The 22,398-nt window shown below is 45.0% G+C and overlaps 1 protein-coding gene and 1 non-coding gene across 3 annotated transcripts in view; one reads left to right on the forward strand and one right to left on the reverse strand.

Annotated features, from left to right (window-relative positions):
• Positions 1-17,654, reverse strand: part of TNFRSF19 (TNF receptor superfamily member 19) — a 92,146-nt gene extending 74,492 nt beyond the window's left edge. The window contains exon 1 of one of the 2 annotated variants that reach the window (XM_043477586.1): positions 17,114-17,654. The gene's annotated coding sequence lies outside the window, so the exon portion shown is untranslated. Of the gene's footprint in view, positions 1-8,489; positions 8,661-17,113 lie in introns of those variants that run through there. The other variant, XM_043477587.1, reaches the window with a different exon arrangement.
• Positions 14,233-14,339, forward strand: LOC122447732. Its single transcript, XR_006271380.1, has one exon. It is a non-coding gene; the product is annotated as a U6 spliceosomal RNA (small nuclear RNA).
• Positions 17,655-22,398: the final 4,744 nt, after the last annotated feature.

The following is a 22,398-nucleotide window of genomic DNA, read 5'->3' on the forward strand; positions in this document are numbered from 1 at the left end:
ACTAGAGATCTCTTCAAGAAAATTAGAGATACCAAGGGAACATTTGATGCAAAGGTGGGCACAATAAAGGACAGAAATGGCATGAACTTATCATAAGCACAAGATATTAAGAAGAGATGGCAAGACTACACAGAAGAACCATACAAAAAGATTTTCATGACCCAGATAATCACGATGGTGTGACCACTCAGCTAGAGTCAGACATCCTGGAACGTGAAGTAGGCCTTAGGAAGCATCACTATGGACAAAGCTAGTGAAGGTGATGGAATTCCAGCTGAGCTATTTCAAATCCTAAAAGATGATGCTGTGAAAGTGCTGCACTCAATATGCCAGCAAATTTGGAAAACAGCAGTGGCCACAGGACTGGAAAAGGTCTGTTTTCAGTCCAATCCCAAGGAAAGGCAATGCCAAAGAATGTTCAAACTACCACACAATTGCTCTCATCTCACATGCTAGCAAAGTAATGCTCAAAATCCTCCAAGCCAGGCTTCAGCAATACGTGAACTGTGAACTTCCAGATGTTCAAGCTGGATTTAGAAAAGGCAGAGGAACTAGAGATCAAATTGCCAACATCCGCTGGATCATCGAAAAAGCTAGAGAATTCCAGAAAAACATCTACTTCTGCTTTATTGACTATGGCAAAGCCTCTGACTGTGTGGACCACAACAAACTGTGGGAAATTCTTAAAGAGATGGGCATACCAGACCACCTGACCTGCCTCCTGAGAAATCTGCATGCAGGTCAAGAAGCAACAGTTAGAACTGGACATGGAACAGACTGGTTCCAAATTGGGAAAGGAGTAGGTCAAGGCTGTATATTGTCACCCTGCTTGTTTAACTTATAATGCAGAGTACATCATGAGAAATGCTGTGCTGGATGAAGTATAAGCTGGAATCAAAATTGCCAGAAGAAATATCAATAACCTCAGATATGCAGATGACACCACCCTAATGGCAGAAAGCAAAGAACTAAACAGCCTCTTGAAAGTGAAAGAGGAGAATGAAAAAGTTGGCTTAAAACTCAACATTCAGAAAACTAAGATCATGGCATCCGGTCCCATCACTTCATGGCAAATAGATGGGGAAACAATGGAAATAGTGAGAGACTTTATTTTTTTGGGGGGGGGGAGGCTCCAAAATCACTGCAGATGGTGATTGCAGCCATGAAATTAAAAGTCACTTGTTCCTTGAAAGAAAGCTATGACCAACCTAGACAGCATATTAAAAAGCAGAGACATTACTTTGCCAACAAAGGTCCATCTAGTCAAAGCTATGGCTTTTCCAGTAGTCACGTATGGATATGAGAGTTGAACTCTAAAGAAAGCTGAGCACCAAAGAATTGATGCTTTTGAACTGTGGTGTTAGAGAAGACTCTTGAGAATCTCTTGAACTGCAAGGAGATCCAACCAGTCCATCCTAAAGGAAATCAGTCCTGAATATTGATTGGAAGGACTGATGCTGAAGCTAAAACTCCAATACTTTGGCCAACTGATACAAAGAACTGACTCATTGGAAAAGACCTTGATGCTGGGAAAGATTGATGGCAGGAGGAGAAGAGCGCAACAGAGGATGAGATGGTTGGATGGCATCACTGACTTGATGGACATGAGTTTGGGTAAGCGCTGGGAGTTGGTGATGGACAGGGAAGCCTGACGTGCTGCAGTCCATGGGGTTGTGAAGAGTCGGACATGACTGAGTGACTGAACTGAACTGAGGAAAACCCACCATAATTGAAAACAGCCTGTGGGTAATTGGGAATGGTCAGGAAAAAATGCAGCCAGGATCCCTGGGTTCTCAGCAAAGTCACTCTGAGATCACACATCTGTAGAGACAAAAACAGGCCCTTTCTGTGAGGTGTGGGAGGGTTTGCTGAGATAATGCAGGGAAGCGGCACAGCTGATGGCCTGGAACAGAGTAAAGGCTTAAAGGATGATGGCTGCTGAGGTTGCCATGGTATTTGTTGCCCTTGGGAGCATCACTAAGTAACTGTGGACCTGACCCGAGTCTCCTCTTCTCTGAACTGGGTGCAGTGACAGGACTGCCTCCAGAATGGCTGTGAGCAATAAGTGAGCCTGACAGCTCTGAGACGTGACTGTTCCTGGCACATAATAAGTGTTCAATACAGGTCAGCAATGGGTGCTGACACTATTGCGCCTCCCAGTTGGATCAGTGGTAAATAACCTGCCTGCCAACGCCAGAGATGCAGGAGACCCGGGTTCGATCCCTGGCTCGGGAAGATCCTCTGGAGGAGAGCATGGCAACCCACTCCAGTATTCTTGCCTGGAGAATCCCCAAGGACAGAGGAGCCTGATAAGCTATAGTCTATGGGGTCACAAAGAGTTAGACACGACCAAAGCTACTTGCATGAATTTACCCTGCCTTTGTTAATGATATTACCCCTGAGGAGCAAATGGTCCAGGGTATTGACAGTCCCAGAAGGCTGCAACCTGCTGGAAAAATGTGGGACACCCAGATGGTCACGACTGACCAGGCAGCATTTCAGACCTCTGGACCTGAGGCTGCAGAGGGTGTCTGAAGACTGAGAACAGGGCCAGTGAACTAGGCATTCATAGCATCGAGGACCGTGTCCATGCTCTAGAAAAAGGACAGCTTCTTTCCTTACTACCTACCCTCTACACGAGGTGTTTATCCCCATACAAGGGAGGACACTGAGGCCCAAAGGACACATGGGCTAGAAATGGTGGAAACCAAAGAAAACTCACTTCTGGTGACCCCAAGGCAGGGCTCTGGGCGCTCTTCCAGGCTGACTAAGGGTAGTATCCGCCTCAGTGAGTATCGAAGACCCTTTCACTTAGCTCCGCAGGACTCCACCAAACTGGTCCATACTGCAAAGCTGTACAACCACCTAAATAACGTGTTCAACAGTGCAGCCCTTCATCCCAGCAGTCTGATGGAACAGCTATCAGAGCCTGCAAGGAGGAGGAGCCACCTGAGGGAGGGCACGGTAAAGGGGCGCTTGGCCCGAGCTCCTGGCGGAGCAGAACAGCTGAACCTCTTCAGGCTGCCCGACCAAGAACTATTCAGAAATAAACCATTCAGCCGGTGGAGTGTTCTAAGCGTGACCTTGAATTTCCTGGAATAAAATGAAATCGCTTACGAAATGTATTGGCATCCATAAAAAAAAGAAGGAAAATTTAATGGAATAACAAGCATGTAAGTAATAATGTTTAAAATAAAAATAAGGCAAAAAAAAGGTATTTACTGAAATTGCTTTTAACTTCTGGGTCTGGCCAAGGTAAAGAAATGCTTTTTATAGATGCCAGCATTCTGTTTATCTGGGGAAGGACCTGACAAGCACAGAATATACACATTATGAGATTATGGACAATGGGTCCGGGCTTCCCTGGTAGCTCAGAGGTGAAGAATCTGCCTGCCAATGCAGGAGGCGTGGGATCGATCCCTGGGCCAGGAAGATCCCCTGGAGAAGGAAATGGCAATCCACTCCAATATTCTTGCCTGGGAAATCCCATGGACAGAGGAGCCGGGCAGGCTGCAGTCCTGGGGTTGCAAAGAGTCAGATGCATCTTACCAACTAAACAACAATGGGCCCACGGGGACTTTCACATTTTGCCTCAGTGTCCAGATGACACATCAACTAACAATCTAGTGCCTGTTTTTCCAAAATATGTGCAGAGAAACCAGCCGTGGCAATCAGAAGGCCAAAGATGCCTGGGGTACAGGAATCCAGGCATGTGGGATTGCCGTCTTGCCATCTCTCTTCAACAACAGCAAGCAGGTGTCAGGAAAACCAGGCAAGCAGAAACGAAGAGCCCAGAGCACAGAGCTGGCAAACACTTCTCAGCAGCAGAGAAAGTGACTGTTTATCAGATCAAGCTGCTCAGCCTGCTCATTTGAATGAATGGTAACTAACAGGGAGGCCACCTAACTGCCAGCCCCCCGTGAAGGTAAATCCAACAGGTGTGGAAATAAAAGGCACCCCCCTTCCCTTGCTGATCCAGATCCCGAAGACCTGGGCTGGTGCATGTGTCACCCGGCAGAGCTCAGGGTTTCCGGGAATGGCTGGGAGCGGCAGCCCCAGGCTTCCCCCGTCCAAACGGGGCAAACCCACTGGATCCGAACCACGGGGCTGCTCCAACCTGCAGGTCCCTCCAGCCGCCCCCTACTTCTGCCCCCAGGCTCTCCTGCACACGGGGCCTCACCTACCACGTCTTCCACCGATCTGCCACACTGGGTCTCCCTAAACCTAGCGTGGGCGCCCTCCCTGGGGCTTTTGCAGCGCCCTGGGTGTCCTGCCAACCTACAGGGTGACCGTCCGGTTCCTTCTCTCTCTCTGTTGCCCTTGAATTGCATCTTGTCAGGAGGCATCACTTCCTTCTGTCACTATAGCACTTAACTTTAAAGATCAGTTTTCATATTAAAAAATGAAGACTTTTCCTGAAAACTGAAAGCCTGGCATCCACAAGTCCCACTTCAAGGCGACCCGAGCTCCAGCTGAGCAGCTGCGATCCCATCCACGGAGGAATTCAGGCACTGGGGGCTACGGTCTCCACCTCTCCACCTCCACAACCTTCCTGCATCACCAGCCGAGCAGTTAGAGTTCATCACCAGTTGGGGTTGGAGTATTTGGTGATAAGAACCGTGATTTTGCTCTAGAACTGTAACACATCCAAAATACGTGCGCAATACATGTTTAAGCAATGAAGAAATTCATTAACTAGAAACAGTAAAATGTTAGGGTTGTTGTAAGGAGTAAAATAATATACGGGGAAATGTGTGCGACCAACCACACCTTGAGCTTGAAACATAATTGATGGTGGGAGAGCATGGTTCAGGTGAGGAGGGTGTTTCTGAGTATAGAGCTATAATAATAACAAAAGTCCCCAAGGAGGAAGAGCTCGCGTGGACCTTTCCAATTTTAACAATTCAGTAACATCTTCAAGAATGGTCCTTATTTTTGATCTTATAAATGACCAAAATATATGACTCTTAGAATAGTTCTAATAATCTAAATAATTTTTTCTGAGAAAAAGTTGCTTAATTTTCTTTTTTCCCCTCACATTTCAAAGCCATTTGATTTATTATCTGACATGCAGAGCATGCAACAGGAAAACGTTTTCATCTAGTAAAACTATATATACACTAGGTCATGAAGCCACAACCAACTCATACATTTTTCCAATATGTAATAAGCTGAGATATTTTTTTAAGAAATTACCATTAAACTGGCAGGCTTACAATTTATAAAATCAGCACTGAAATGACGCCAACACTACACGTATGGCCTCTTATATTTTAATGGTGGAACACAATCATAAATGGCTAAGAATAATGTCAGTTCCATATGCGAAGAGAATAAAAAATTAATTAGAAATTTAGGGTGCTGCTATTTCCACTCATGGCAGCAACCTCTAGCTGCTGGCTATTCTGTATCTTTGTCTTCAATTTCACTCTATCCTGAAAATTGTTCTTCTTATACAGTAGAATTTGCAGCCCCTTTTGTGGCCTAGAAAGCTCAGGAAAGTATGCAGTAATAAAAATATACATATTGTTGTTGGCTGGGAAGTGGGAATGATTTCCCTTTTCAAGTCAAGAAATATTTTCTACTAAAAACTCTACAAGCTTTAAAATGTTTTGTTGCCAAATACAATACCTTCAATTCCTTCAAAGTTCAAAACCATTAGGGGCCACTCACTGTCAGGCTCCTACAATTGTTTTTAACAGAACTTAAACTATATAATTCTTTTTATTTCTCTGAGTTGTAAATGCTATCATTTTTGCCTTAGGAAGACACAGTGTTCTCAAAATGTTCAATCAACAAGCATACTGTAACTGGGTACTCTTCCCCAACTTTACTAATGTTTTCCAACCCTAAAAGACAAATAAGACAATTGTAGCATCAGGGTCTAAGGGGACCCCAAACATCCATACAGTCTATTCTAAGAGAATTGTGCATAACAATGTCTACAACACAGCTGTTTAAATTTTTACTTTAGAAGTCTGGACAGATTCCAAAACCCCTCTCTGTAACATATGCAGAGTTCTCCATTATAAGTGGCCTCCATTCTTTTAGAACTTCCTCATTTTAGAACCATCCGAGCAGACAGAGGGGAAGAGTTGGCTGAATAACATTTAATCTTCAGGTAGACAAGCTCCTCTGGTATAAAATTGCTGAGGTTAGCTGTACTCGTTTTAAAAACCCAGCTCTTAAAACTTCAATTTAAAAGGCACATATTCTGTGATGTGTGGACTACATGATAACCCAATACTGTTTAAACATCTTACTTCTAAATGTAAACAGTTGAGACAGATAAAATACGATGAATGAACTCACTGCTCAGCCAGTAAATCATGAAAGGAAATTGTGTTCGTACTGCTTGACTGTTCTTTTTCTTCAGCCAGAAGGTCATTTTAGAAAGGTTATGAACATTTAAGAATCAGCTGCCATGAGACAAACACCTCTCACTGTTAAGCCGTTCCTGCTCTCTTATCACATGAGCAGCTGTCTCTTTATTCAGGGCATACATTTATTCAACCTGTGGTCAACAGACAGAGCATGCTGGTCTTTTCCAGATCTTTAAATGCTTAACTTTAAATTACTGATTTATCAGATTTAAGAGAACTTGGCTATTTTCCTTAAAGATCCTTCAGTCTTTTGTTTCTGCTGTGTTAATTTTTGAATGGCTGAACCAGTTGCAGAGGACTGGGTTAAGGTTGGGTTTGGATGTTTAAATAGGTGAAAAAGGAGAACCAAAATCTCTTCAGGAGTGTTAGCAGAACTCCACACTCAGATGTCAAATGTCCCCAAATACCCTGGATTCACATATTAGAGCTACAACTAGTAAATTAAATTAACATACTTAGCATAGCATGTAATTATTACATGTATGTACAAATACATTCTATGTAAGTTAAACTTCATGATCATCTGAGGTTAAAAACAAATTTTCTGTTCTTTTAAAAAGCCTCTTAAATGTTAGCAATGTTCTTTATTCAAGTCATCTGGGTAGGAAAGGCACTTTACACTACAATTTCAAGTGCATGAAAAGTCTTCCTATGTGTTTACCTTCAAATTCAAAATTCAGTCTGGACTCAGAGCCTAAAGACACTCCCATCAAAGAAACAAATAAACTCCATGAATGTCCCAGAAAATGCTAACACAACATCCTAGAGTCAGCACTTAGTATGGAAAAAATTCCAAAGTACATAAAGACACCTGGCCTCCATAACAAAGTAGACTTCATGAGACACTTCCAAGGGTTACAAAGAAACAAACATAGAGCTATGATAAAGCACCATGTATTCATGCCAAGGGAGTATTTTCAAAATGAAACTGCATTTCTATGTTTTGTATTATTGCCAGAACTTGATAAATATTATGTGAAGAAAAACTCTTTTCAAGTACTGACATCTCTGTGAATGATAACTGTCAAAAACTGTCTTCCAGGGTAGGACTCTATTCTCACCCCCTCTAGTTATACATCTTTAAATTAGATGATAAAGTGCTTGAAATAAGGCATGTTTTTAAACTACATGAAAGCATAGCAAAGACGCCTAAGGTGAAGCTGTACAACAGAAAACATAGGGAGTAAATCCTGAACTAATGCAAAATAATCTTCCCCTTTGCATATAAGTGTCTGATCATGAAATAACAACACATCAAAATAAATTCTTCTGTTTGCCTAAGTCATGTTTAACAGTAACTGTTTCCTGTTTGTATAAAGAAATCGTCTTCTATTGTAAACAGTAAAGGAAAACTGTCACTGGAGTAAAAACCACCCATTCATAGTTTGAGTTAAACTATTTCAATTAAAGAAATACCGAACAATGCCTAATGGTCTTGATTGTCTGCAAACTGAGTCCTTTTTTTCAATGGAAAACAACAACAACAACAACAAGTGAAATGGATTTCCTACAATGGTAACTGTAGGTGTGACGCACAGCTCGCTACCGACGAAACATCGCTGCAGCTGGGTGCTTGCAAACTTCCTCCTCAAGAGGGAATGCGCTACATCTCTATGCCATCGAATGGCAGGAGATCCCTGACCAAGGCTGCGAGAGCGGCCCTGTGCATCACCGTGCCGGCACCTCCTCCCTCCCCAGCTCGGAAACTGCCGGCCGGCCTGCAGACCGCTTCCCGCCTGGAGGGCTGCAGCGCCCGGTCCAGGCCCGGCGAGCACACACTTGCACGCACACACACCTTCTCCGGCGCGCAGCATTCTGTTGACCAGATCCCTGCACCTAGGGTCAGCGCGCTCTGTCCGGTCGCCCACGCGGGCCGGGGGGCGTTCCCCCAGCTCGGGCATCTCGGTGCCCACCGCCGTCAGCCCTCCCAGGGGTCGCCTCCGCCAACCCTGTCCTCCCGTCCCCTGCCCTGAGCGCGGGCAGCCCAGGTTGGCGCCCCTGCCTCCACCCGCGGCCGCCTCCTCTCAGCGTGCGTTTCGCGCGGATCTGACGGGGCGAGGGCTGGGACCGCCGCGTGGCGTGGCCGGGTGGGATGCGGGCACCTACCTTCTCCGGTGACTTGAGGCTGCCCCGCAGGTCCCGACGGCGATCGGAGGCTCAGGGGCGCGCGGCACGCGGCGCGGAGCTGGGCCGGGGTCCGCTCCTCACGCGCGCGCCCTGCACTGCCTCGCGCTGCGGCCCCGCGCTCCCCGGTAGCCCGGCAACCGCCACCGCCTCCCGGCCCCGCCCACCAGGGGCCCCGCCCACCAGGATTCCCGCCCACGTCCCCTCCGGCCCTCAGGCTCCCGGCGGCGCCACCGCTTGCCCTGCCCACGCCTGAGCCCCGCCCACCCATGGCCCGCCTACCTCGAAACCCCGCCCACTCTCGACCCCCGCCCACAGTAGAGCCACCGCACACCCCCGGCTCCGGGCTGTCCCCACCGGCCTCGAGCACCTTAGGCCGCAGCTGAGCCGCCCGTGGCCCCCGGGGCTGCGGGAGCTATTGACTGCATCCCGCAGGCGGGCCTGGGCAGGGCGGAGGGTGCTCATCCGGATCGCCTAGAGCGGGGCTGTGTCACTGCCTGCGGCTAGAGTGGCACCCTCGCGTCCACCTGGACCTGCTTCCAGGCTTCGTGCCTCTGCGCTGCCCGTCACCTTCTACCCTGAGCCCGCCTCCGCACCAAGAAAGGCGCAGGAAGCCACGTGACACGAGTGCAGTGGGACCAGATCACCAGGACCTGGCCCACCGGGCTCCTCCCCACTCACAGAGGCTTTTCCCAGCGGGTCCACGGGATGCTGGCTTCCAGAGGGCCCAGTGCACCCACAGGCCCAGCGCGGTCTGGTCCAAGCCCCCGGGGATCCAGGCCTCCACATGCACCTCATGAACGGATGGTGTCCAAACTTCACTTGGCACACTTAAGAAGCGGAGCTAACGGTGCCCACTCCGCACCTTTGGTGGAAGGAGTAAAAATATCCTTCCAAGTACAGAAAAAGTTAGTTTTTCTGCAGTAGAATGGTATAGAAATGTAAGCAATTATCATCATCTGGCCAGTGAGTAAGTGGACAAACTTCTCTCCAGCCCAAGATACCGCGCACGCGTTGAGTTGGTGCAGAGGAGTGCCCTGCTCCCTGTGTTGGCTTTGATTTCCTGGCAAAACTTCACGTTCCTTTGGATGGAACCAAATCCTATGCTTCCCTTCTGTACTCCAAGGCCCATTGTAGCCTTCAATAAGTGTTTGTAGATTGAATACGTTCCTACAGTTAGTTACCATACACAAAACCCCACACTGAGAATGCCCAGTTCCGTACTAGGTAGTTGTGAAAAATACTTTAAAAATATCCTTCCAAGTGTCAGCCTCAAGGTTGTCATGGCCGGAATAGAAACTGCAATAATAACTTACTTTTAATCATTTACAAATTATATACCCTATCCTATTTGAGGACTTTCCAGGTGGCGCTATTGGTAAAGAACCTGACTGCCAATGCAGGAGACATAAGTGATGCCAGTTCGATCCCTGGGTCAGGAAAATTCTCTGGAAAAGGGAATGACAATCCACTCCAGTATTCTTGCCTAGAGAATCCCATGGATGGAGAATTCTCCCAGGCTACAGTCCATGGGGTCACAATGAGCTGGACATGACTGAAGTGGCTTAGCATGCACGCACACATTATACCTGAAACTCAAGGCAAGCCTGCATTTCCCAAACCTACGTGTCAGCTGTGATCTGGGACCACAACACTGCCTGAACTTCACCCACAAGCTCCCTCTTCGATGGAAGTCACCTGTTTGTCTAACTGGACTCCACCTCCCCGAGGGTGCCGCTTATTTTCTTAGTAGCCCAGAGCTAGCACACAGGGGATCCTCCATCTACCATCCTTAAGCTGACTTATTGCTGCTTCTCTGTAAGGTCTCACACATTCACCCTTTTCCCTCTTTCTCTCTTTACCATCACCTCAACCTATAGGGCAGGCCCTCCGCACCTTTCACCTGAACGCCCTGCCTTTTCAAACCTCCCTCCCCACTACCCTGTCCAGCGCATCTGTCTTCCTCCTGCCTTACATCGTGGTCACTGACCAGTGAAAAGATTTCCAAGGATTCTTCACTATGAAGAATGGCTTCTCCATCCCTTAAATTAGCAGTCAGGGATTTCCATGTTTGGGCTCCACCCACATCTTCAGCCTTATCTTTCCTCCCTCTGCACCGACCACTTCACATTCCGGCCAAACTGGTCTGCATGCCTTGCCTCCAGTGTGCCCTGAACTTGCCCTCCCTCTGCTCCCCAAGCCTTCTCTTCACGCTCACCTCTTTCCCTCACCTGACTCCTTCGCACGCCAGAAGCCACAGCTCTCACGAGTCTCCCTAAGGTCTGAGGCCTTCTTAAGACAAGAACAGCACTTGCCACATTCTCCCTCAGTAGAGGGAGAATGCCCTGTTCCTGTGACTTAGCTTTCTTCCTCAAGGAGTTAAAAGGAGTTCTGCTTTCAAGAAGCGGCATATTTTACTCAAACGTGCACCTTTGATAGTATCGAACATTTACATGAATGTTCAGTGTTTTCTGAGAGGAATATAATCTGCCAGCCCAGGAACTCCTTTGTTTTCTTCTGGCCTCCCTTTCTGCTCGAGACAGTAGCACATTACTTCGTTCAGTCGTTTTGCACCATCTCATGTGTGTGTGGCTGGGTTTCCCCTGAGCCTGCTAACTCTCCATGGACGGGTCTGATGCACACACACAGCTGCTGGCATTGCACATTCTGGCCTTGGATGCTAAGTTGCCGCTCACTAGCTGTATGCCCTTGAAAAAGTTACTTGATCCTCCTAAACTTCTGCTTCAACTGTGAAAGGCGTGGTTCCATTGGTCGTTGTTCAGGAAGATAAGGGATGCAAAGAGCTCGGCCCAGTGCCTGGCACACAGTCAGTGCTCAATAAACGGCAGCCTTTTGTCAGGCACACAATGCCAAGCATCGGAGATCTGTGATAACCCAAATGGCGCTTGACAGTGAGGAGTACTGAACGGCTGCACTGTGGCTATTGAGTGCATTTTACTCTTTTTGTTTCAACTTTTTGGCATGTGGGGTCTTAGTTCCTCGACCAGGGATGGAACCCACACCCCCTCAGTGGAAGTGTGGAATCTTAACCACTGGACTGCCAGGGAAGTCCCACATGCATGTGTTCTCAGTCGCTCAATCCGACTCTTTGGGACCCTGTGGACAGTAGCCCGCCAGGATCCTCTCTTCACGGGAGTCTCCAGGCAAGAATACTGGAGTGGGTAGCCAATCCCTTCTCCAGGGAATCTTCCCAATCCGGGGAATGAAACTGTGTCTCAGCATTGGCAGAAGGATTCTTTACCGCTGAGCCATCTGGGAAGCCCAGGGAAGTCCCACACTGATTGTTATTAATGAATTGAAATTTTACTGACAAAGCCAAATTCTTTTTTTTTGGGGGGGGGCAGGCTACTGGGGATTGAGGGATCTTAGTTCCCTGGGGCCAAGGATCAAACTCTGGTTCATGGCAGTGAAAGTCCAGAGTCTTAACCACTAGACCACCAAGCAATTCCCCAAAAGAGCCAAATTCTTAGGAGGATTTTGGTAGAGGTGTAGTTTTAAAGATTATGTTAGGAGTTGGCTTTCTGAAGCTACTTTTAGCAATAGCTAGGCTGATTTGAAGTGCATTTGTTTAGAATATGTTCCTAAAAAAGTTGAACCAATGAAGTTAACAAACCTCTTGGGAAAATAGTTCCCGTGATAAGCTAGCTCACTGGAATAAAAGTTAATGGAAAACTGCTTGACTTTCAAGTAATTTCCAGCATAAAACACTATTTCATAGGGGAAAGGAACAGAATGCAAGTCACATAAGAATCGTGAATTCTGTCTGTTCCTTCACAGTGCCTGGCACATAGTAGGTACTCATTAAAAATTTGTTGAATGAATGAATAAATAGGGGTAAAAATCTCAAAGAGTTATAAAGTTTGCCAAATATAGTTAGGAGAATAGTGGGGAATATAACCAAGACCCAGATATTAAATAATTCCCAGCACCCATTACTGACCATCGATGTCAGACCATCTGTGTAGGGCAGGGGCCTGACAGGGAGCAACTTGTCCAAGGTCACACACCAAGTTAATAACAAAGCAGGATCCAAAATCCAGGCTTCCTGAATCCTAATATAATCATCACCATACCAAGAATGCATAAATTAATACATGTGGCTTAGGGCTTCCCTGGTGGCTCAGATGGTAAAAAATCTGCCTGCAATGCAGGAGAGCCAGGTTTGATTCCTGGGTAGGGAAGATCCTCTGGAGAAGGGAATGACAACCCACTCCAGTGTTCTTGCCTGGGAAATCCCATGGACAGAGGAGCCTGGTGGGCTATAGTCCATAGGGTCGCAAAGAGTTGGACATGATTGAGCGACTAACACAGGCCAAAGCGGGTATTTATTCAGTTGATATAACGTCAGACTTATGACATCTATAGAGCAAAATTGCTGTAAGTTGCAGCAGGTGCACTGATCCTGGTGAGTTTATGATACCACGTTGGTCAAAACCTTCTTCTGTGTTTATTGAGAGAAGAAACAAGCCATGATGCTTCTTTTCTGCTTCCCAAGAAACACAGGTGACTGACTCCTCTGCATATGGCGGGATGAAGAAGCAGGCTTACTGGGCAGCAGTCCCCAAGGCCAGGCTGTAGGACTGTCTAAGTCCTGGGCGCCACTGACAGGATGGAGAAAGCTGTACTTAGGACGCTTCTCAGAGAGGGAGCCGGTTGTGTTGGAAGAATCAGTCTGATCAAGTCGCTCAACACCTCCATGTTATCTCCCTCCGCCTCCTCATCAAAGGGCAGAGTTAAGTCACAATGGATGATGCTGAAGTACTTTGCAGCAAGGATGTGAGAGATGGTCAGGCTGGAGTGGTGATTTCAGCCAGTGAGTGGACCTGAGGGAGCATGGCCACCGGGGAGCCTCCTCACGCCCCCTTTCGTGGCCCATTCCTCTAAGCAGTGCTGACAACATGTTAAAGAATCACTCCTTAATGGTGCACTGGTTTCTGAAAGCTTCCAGGGTGTCCTAAACGGGCCCTGCTGTCACAGAGAGTCTGACCAACCACACCAATGATGGATGCATGAGTGTGGTCCAGTTCTGAAGCAGAGAAAGAATGACTTAGATCCCCAGGTCCTTTAGAGTTGAAGATTCTAGGCCCATGATGGAAAACTCGATCAAAAAATTCTAATAACTCTCATAAAATACACCAAATGCAATTTTTTACAAAGCCCATTCCCCTCCCTAAAATTCTGGCTGCAATGTGTGCTAACAGTCAAGTTTAGCTCCATGCAATTCTTATAACAGAATTAACTGCCCAGCCCTAAAACAAAAGAACCTGAATTGAAATCAGACTCCAGTGGTGCACTTAATTAGTCCTGTGAGCTCGCACTTAATATTTAATCCCTCTGAGACTCACTTTTCCCTTTTGTATAATTGCAGCAACAAAATTAATTGCTGGAAATTTAAATGAGATGGTGTCCTAAAAATACTGTCAGAGTGCCTGACACACAAGTACTCCATAGATATGAGTGAATTAATAACTAGTGCATTAATAAATGCTAGTGAATGTTACTAAGTAATAATCTGTAAAGCTTTATATGAAATCTTTATGAGGGTGATAACACATGAGAGACAGCTATTTGGCCTTGAGATCAGTGTATATGTGAAAAATTTATAGTCAATAAATAAATTTATTCACAAGAGATATATTCTTTTTTTTTTTCAAGAAAAAATCCCAGAAGGAGTTAGTGAAAACTTGCTCAAGAATTCTTAATAGTGCTCGCTTCGGCAGCACATGTACTGAAGTTGGAACGATACAGAGAAGATTAGCATGGCCCCTGCGCAAGGATGACACGCAAATTCGTGAAGCGTTCCATATTTTAAAAAAAAAAAAAAGAAAAAAAAAGAATTCTTAATATAGTCAAATATAAATGAAATATATATCATGTACAAGCCCATATTGAATCTGTAAACTGAAATCTCACAAAATCCCACTGGGACTCTCCAGGGAGGAATAACAACCTTTAGTTAACTATTACATCAAACTTTTCACTTTTCACTAACATCCTCCAAGAAAGTATCAATTCCTTGGAAACACAAAAAGAGTGTGCATATAATGTCAAAATATGTGTGTAATATATATATGCACACCTGTATCTACACATGCACAAGTATATATAATTCTACATTGCATAGATGTATTAAATTTTTGTGAAAATTACTTTAAATGTTCTGGTAAATTATGTGTGGCAGTAATTATGTTCAGACTGCTTAGAAACACAGAAGCAACTGCAATTGTTGGGAAATCAGAGGACTGGTCCAGTTGACTGACACATTTCTCATGGAAACAAAAACTACACAGCAGAAGGAAGTGGTTATCTTGATCTTTCAAACTAACCCTGTTCTCCAGTCAGCAGTGCATTTGTTTTAGCAGGTGTTGGAAAATATCCACGGTGAACTGGGAAGGACACAGGACCAAGACTTGGAAAACTGGCCACGTAACTTAATTAAGAAAGTCAAGTGACTTTTCCGCAGTCCTAGTTTCCTCATCTGTACAATAGCTATAAAAATTCCACCCTGCTTATTTCAGGAGGACGATCTGGTCCACTCCCTCATTCCCCACATGAGAACACTGGGGAGTGAAGTGAATCCCTTAAGGTCACATAGCTGATCAGTGAGAGAATCAGGACTAGAAATAAGTCTTTTGAAGTCTTGGAGTTTCTGCAGTAACAGAGCTGCCATTGAAGCATCAGATAGGAAAGGGCTTTGAAGAATGTAATGTAAGGGTTTTCTTCAGTAGAAATCTTATGGATTTAAATCACAGTCAAGATCAACATAAAGCAATCAGTTCAAAGATGACTTTTAAGACTGTACCTGTATATTTAGCAATAGGCATCCTTTTTTTAAAAATCAAATACAATCTGCATCTTTTCTCAACCAAGACACAAAATGTAAACAATTCCCTGAATTAATTCAGACCCTGAAGTGGATTTTCAATGACTTGACTTGCCCAAGCAAGCTCTCTGCAAAGCCTAAATTAATCAGATAATTGCCAATCCTCCCTTTTGTTTTCTGTTGAAAAAGTGTGTGTTTGTTAGAATGAGCCTAGTAGCAGAATAATAGTCATTAAAAAATTTTTTAAGTCCCAAATCTGAACTAAATGACTGAATTCTTAAGCACACTATTTCTTTAGGCATCTTCTCCAGTCATTAATTTAAAAGTTTAATTTTCTTTATCCTAATGTGAACATTATTGCTGCGGTTGTGATGTAAAGAGGACTTTTTCAGCAAACGAATGAAAAAAAAATCAACCTAAGCTGACCACTCAGGATTTTGTGAACATGCTTTGTCACATTGTCAGTAAAACAAAAATTTAAATGCCTCTCTTGGCATGACTAAAAACAGGAGTTAAATCTTTTAAATTCTTACTGATACATCTTAAAAATAAAGCCAGTTTGGTATGGTTTTAAATAATCTCCACTTAACAGCTATCAGTTTTAAAATTAAGTAAACAATGCTAATTATGCTCCTTCAAATATCAAGAGGAAAATTTAGAAAGTAATTTAATTAATTGGCTCTGAAAAATTAATTACACATGAAATGAGGCTCATTAGGCCCTTCCCGTCTCATCAGAATTTCTGACTAAAAAATAACTGATCTCATCAGTTATTCTTGCTCTGTGGTCTGGCTGGCATTAAATAGACTACCGTGATGATACGTACTCTACCCAAGTAAAACTAAGACCAAAACATTAAAATGAGATAATATGAACATGGTGCTCTTACATTTCCACTGTGCATGTGTGATCATTGAATTGACAAGTTAACTTGCAAATTCAGCACAGCCATATACTTTTTTGCCATACTGAGCGTAAACTAAAGGGAAAATGGGACTAAAAATCATGTAACATCGTAACTGTTGATCACCCAGTTTTCATAAACAGTTGGCAAATTTTAACTCACAACAGCTGTCACTGCATTAAAAGTACATGTCAGTTTAGGAATATTAACCTCCGGGATGTGTCTGCACTTGAGGCTTGTGCAAAGGTTCCAGAAGATCACCAGAGGATTTTTTTTTAAACCAAACTCAGCACAACCTAACCCTCCCTGTTTGACAATTCTTCAGTTTTACCCAGAAAAGGGCTTTAATCGTACTTGAATGGCTCTCCAGTGCTTCCTTGGAAGGGGCATACTGCATAAGGAAATGTATTTCTTAGGTCGGCATCTTAGAGGTGAGAGAGTAAATGAAGAAACAGTATTACCAGAGATGCAGTGCTCTTTTCTATGAGAAAACAGGAAAGCATTGGCATCCATGGAGTCCCTCCGCCTGTTTACTAAGTAAAGCAACTTGTAAATACTTAGAGCAATTACAGCCTGCAGACCTCGGGCTCTGCAGCGGCGGGGGAGATGGCTCAAGTCAGCTCCCTCCCCTTCGGTCCTGTTGGAACAACTCATTTCCAAGTAAAATGTGCGCGGCAGATTGCAAACCCTTTGTACAAACTACCAAACCGACCCCGGAGTATCGGATTTCCTTTCATCCACACACACACAGAGTACTCAAGGACAGAAATGCTCGTGGCCCCCTAGACTAAAACCCTCTTTTCTGAGAACATGCAGGAAAAGTGCACCGAAAGCCACAACAAACAGAAATCGCTGTACCTTCAACGTGCTGAAGTCTTTCCAAGGACTCACCACCCTTTTCGGCAACTGAGTTTCTCCTTGGCAGCCCTTCTGCGCCCAACGCTTGTACCTTCCGAAAAATGTATGTCGGCACAAGCCCAGACGAAACCTCCAACCAGGGAAAAGAAAATGAAGCCTGCAGATCAAAGGCAGACGAGCAGGGAGATGAAATGCCCGTAATCTGATCGGTGATCAGTTGCCGCACATCAAAGGCAGGCCAAGTTGCTCTGTGTGCGTGTGTGTGTGTGTGTGTGTGTGTGTGTATGTGTGTGTGCGCGCGCGCGCGCAGGGCTCTCGGAACGCTCCTTTCAAGCAGGTAGCCGCCCCCGCGCCTCCCCGCCCTCGGATTCTTTTGTTTGACCCGGATCCCGCCGTTCTCCTCTTCCCTGGCACCCGGGAGGCCCCCGCGGTAGCCCCCGGCCCGGACTGAGAGTCTGGGCCCGCGGCGCTCGGGCCCCCGCGCTGCGCCCGGGCTGCGCGCTGGGAGCCTCGCCTGGTGCCAGCCGGCCGCGCCGGGGCCCTTTCATCTCGCAGAGCCGCGGGTCCCATGACCTCACCGCTGCCTGGCAGGACGGCCGCCCGCGGGGAGCGCGCCCGGGGGCAGGGCGGCCGCCTCCGATCGCTCCGCGCGCCCGCGGCCCCGGCGGCAACGCGTGGCCGCTGCTGCGGGGCCACCCGGTGGGGAGCGGACCCCCGAGCTGTCCTGGCTGCCAGAGACACAGCCTTTATCTGCCCCTTTCTCGGAGGAACCGCGGTGCGTCCCGCAGAGCCGGCGTCCAGTCTACAGGATGGTTCCGAGGAGCACTGGGGACCCCGAGGGAGAGAGGGACCTCTCTTTTCAAAGGCTGTTCCGGCCTTCCCTGTGACCAGTCCTTACGGATTTTGAGTAACCTGTCTTTTCCTTGAAACTTAAATTATTAGACGTTGCTAATTAATCACCGGCGCTTTAATCAAAGTCATTAACGAGCAGATAACTAAGTTACCCAGTATTTTGATATCTCTCACCCTCTCACTTAAGCCACTGGGCCCTACACAGTCTTGATCTTAGTTTAGGATTCAAAAATGAGATTTTAAAACTACGTGTACTTCTTATATAGGTGTAATTCATTAACACCTATTGAGTATTTAAAAGTCACAAAAGAAGGACTTCCTGGTGGTCCAGTGGTTCCCAGTGCAGGGCACCTGGTCTGATCCCTGATGGGGGAACTAGATCCCACATAACTAAGGCCTGGCCCAGTCAATTAAATAAAATAAATAAATATTAAAAAATAAAATTCACAAAAATAAAGAAGGCTGTGTTCCTTGCCTTTTAGGGCCATTTCTCCTAAACCCATAGTTTGGACTCCTAACTCACTAAAAGTCATCACATTTGGTCTATTTATTCATATTTTAACCTGAAACTTATTACATATTATTTAGAATTGTCTGACTATCCTTCCTGAACAACAGCAGATTCAATAAAATAAGTTTATTTTTAGTATTTATCAAAATAGAAAATAATTTCAAAATTTCATCTTACAATCCAGGATACAGTGCATTTCTGAATTCCAGGCCACTCTTCTATGGCCTGAAGGAAATTTTTCTATTTTCTAATGGCGACTTGCCAACCTTTAGAAGTCAGTTAAAAATATTTTGTAAAACTTAGAAGACAATAGAATTTAAGTTATATATGTTATATACTCCTCTTCCTAATTAGTTTCATCTAATTCTTTCCTCATGTGATTTTTGAAAATGTAGTTTATGGTGTGTTTATTTCCAGATGTCTGGGATTCTCAAACAAATTTTGATAGCAAAATTTTTGGTTTCCACAGTTGAGTTCAGTATTTAACATTTAAGCAATCATTTCCCCCAGCATTTCTTGTATAATTTTCCTCCCCCACAGGTCATTTCTCGGAGATGCTTAGAGCTCAGATAGTATATGATCAAGGTATGATTTACTATGACTTCTCAAAAGTAACCAGGAAAACTCCTGTGATACTTGGACTCCACGTAACATTACAGAGAATACCAAAAAGGACAAAATATTTCTCAGTGGCCATGTGTTCATTTCTTCTCTGAGGTAACCCAGCCTTGCCCCTAGTGTGAAGTCCATATTCCACCAAGGAGCACTCAGAAGTTATGTTTCCTGATACACGAACATATTAATTTATAAGCCCTAGATGCGAAGGAGACGTGGGTTCATTCAGGAAGATCCCCCTGAGGAGGAAATGGCAACCCACTCCAGTATTCTTGCCTGGGAAATTCCATGGACAGAGGAGCCTGGAGGGCTACAGTCCATGGGGTTGCAGAGAGTCGGACACGACTGAGCAACTGACCATACATAGACACACACAGATGCTCTGTGAGGCTCTTCAGATAAGCATGTAAAATCCTAATGTATCGATAGAGTTCAACACCAGAGGAAATTAGTTGAGGGGCCGAGTCAGGATTCTGACACTTCCACTGGAACCTTGCAGGATGCATTTGAAAGCAGGGACTTAAGTGAAAACCACCCAAGTGATCCTACATTTACACGAACCTCACCAAGGAAGATCTGTAGTTCAGAGTACGTCTAGAAATGTGATGATGATGACGCAATGGTGCGTGCACACACAGTTGTGTCTGACTCTTTGCAACTCCATGGACTGTAACCCACCAGGCTCCTCTGTCCATGGGATTCTCCAGGCAGGAATACTGGAGTGGGTTGCCATGCCCTCCTCCAGAGGATCTTCCCAACTCAGGGACCGAACCCAGGTCTCCCACATTTCAGGTGGATTATTTACCTCTGAGCCACCAGGGAAGCCTAGCAATGTGGTATCATCTCCAAAGGAGGAGTTTATTCACCCAGTGGCTGAGAATTATTTTGAGTTGTGTCTCTTGTGGCCGAGAGCCCCCCGACATGTGAGATGACAGGAAGCGAGGTTAGGACCACCTATGTCACCCGGAGCAGAGTGTGGCTGAAGGCTGCCTGGAACGAGGCTTGACCTCCTGACCCAGCCCACAAGGGCTGTGCCCATGGAAGCTCCTGCAATGTGGAGATGTGGCCACACCGTGGTTGCTTCTGCAGGGCTCCATGAAGGGGAGCCCCTGCACAGCTTTCCTCTCTCCCCTCTGGGAATCTTAGATTTGAGAAATTAAGTCATATGCTAAGACATTAAGAAATATGTCAGCCGCCACTCTGTTATGATCTGGTTGAACAATACTGAGTTGAAGTCTTTAATTTCTGATCCCTAGAGCCACGTCCTGCATAGACGGCATATCTCATTCTCCTCCCCACGTCCTGTCTCCACCACCTGGCTGTGTCTGGACCAATATTGACACATTATTATTATTATGTAAGATGTATTTGTTTGTTGGCTGTGGTGGGTCTTCATTGCTGCACATGGGCTTTCTCTAGTTGCGGCGAGCGGGGGCTGCTCTATGTTGCCGTGCGTGGGTTTTCTCACTGCAGCAGCTTCTCTGGCTGCAGAGCGCAGGCTCTGGGAGTGCGGACTTCAGCAGTGGCAGCGCGTGGGCTCAGTAGTTGTGGCACACGGGCTTAGCCGCTCTGTGGCACATGGGATCTTCCCGGAGCAGGGATTGAACCAGTGTCTCCCACATTGCAAGGCAGATTCTCAACCACTGGACCACCAGGGAAGACCTGATACATTTTATTAGCTGAAATCCCTACTTCACACTAAAGGTCACTCACTGTGTTGTACAGTTCTTACAGATTTTAACAAAGGCATAGTATCCTGTTTCAGTCGGAATAGTTTCACTGCCATTACAGAATTGTACAAAGAAGTTGTATAGATTTTGACAAATGCAATGTCCTATCTCATACATAGAATTCTGGTTGAGAGTCCATTGAACCTTTAGATCACACTGGGAAAAGCTGACATCTTAACAGTGGATCTCCCTATTCAAGGACTTAGAATATCTCTCCATTCGTTTAGATCTTCTTTGAATTCTTTGATCAGAGTTTTGTACTTTTCCTTGTATATATAATACATTTGAAAAGTTTTATACCTAAATATTTTAGTTTTGGGGGGTAGGTTGTTAAGATAAATGACATTGTGTTTATAATTTCAAGTTTCAATTGTTCAGTGGTTGTATACAGGAGCCCAATTGACTTTTGTGTATTATATCCTGCAACCTTGCTCTTATCACTTACTTGTTCCAGGAATTTTTCTATCACTTATTTGAGTCAGTTCTTTGGGATTGTCTATAATAATCATGACATTTATAAACAGAAAAAAAATTTAATTTCTTCCTTCTCAGTCTGTTGACTAAGAAATTGTAAATGTGTATTGCAAGCTCTAGGTGCATATGTGCATACTGAGTCACTTAAGTCATGTCCGACTCTTTGTGACCCCATGGACTGTAGCCTTCAAGGCTTTTCTATCCATGGGCTTCTCCAGGCACGAACACTGGAGTGGGTAGCCATTTCCTCCTCCAGTGGATCTCCCCAACCCAGGTATCAAACCCACGGTCTCCTGCATTGGCAGGCAGATTCTTTATCACTAGTGCCACCTGGAAACTTTCCTTTTCTCTGAAGAATTTTTTGATGATTTTTGCTTTTCCTTTCAACATTTTAAATATTTCATCCCACTCTCTTTTCGCTTTCATAGTTTCTTATCAAGAATCTGATGCAATTTTTATCCTTGTTTCTTGATAAGGAAATTGTTTTTGCTTTGATTTTCATTTTTAGATGTCTTTCAAGAGTTTGTCTTTTGTTTTCTGTGGTTTAAATAGGATATGCCTACGCGTAGGTTTTTTTGTGTTTATCCTGACTGGTAGATTCTGAATTTCCTGGATCTATGGTTTGGTGTTTTTCATTAATTTTGGACAATTCTCAGTGGTTATTATTTATTTAAAATATTTCTCCTGTTCCTTTCTTTCTTTCTTCTGCTGACATTCTCATCACTATGCCTTTTGTAATTATCCCACAAGATTTTCTTCATTTTTTTCTTTGCATTTTCACTTGGAAGTTTCTACTGCTATTCAAGTTCATTGATTGTTTCCTTCACTGTGTCCTGCATATTGATGAGCCTACTGAAGGCATTCTTCATTTTGGTTACAAAGTTTTTGATTTCTAGCATTTCTTTTTTATTTTCTGTTTTATTTTTAAATTTACTTTTAAGATATTTATTTGTTTGGCTTGCATGGGGTCTTAGTTGCAGCAAATGGGATCTTCACTGCATCATGTGGAACCTTTTGTTGCAATGCATGGATGGACTCTCTAGTTCTGGTGTGCTGGCTTCAGTAGTTGTGGCACATGGGCTTAGTTGCTCTGCAGCATGTGG

Source organism: Cervus canadensis, chromosome 9 (assembly GCF_019320065.1).
Source record: "Cervus canadensis isolate Bull #8, Minnesota chromosome 9, ASM1932006v1, whole genome shotgun sequence".
NCBI classification, from domain to species: domain Eukaryota; kingdom Metazoa; phylum Chordata; class Mammalia; order Artiodactyla; family Cervidae; genus Cervus; species Cervus canadensis.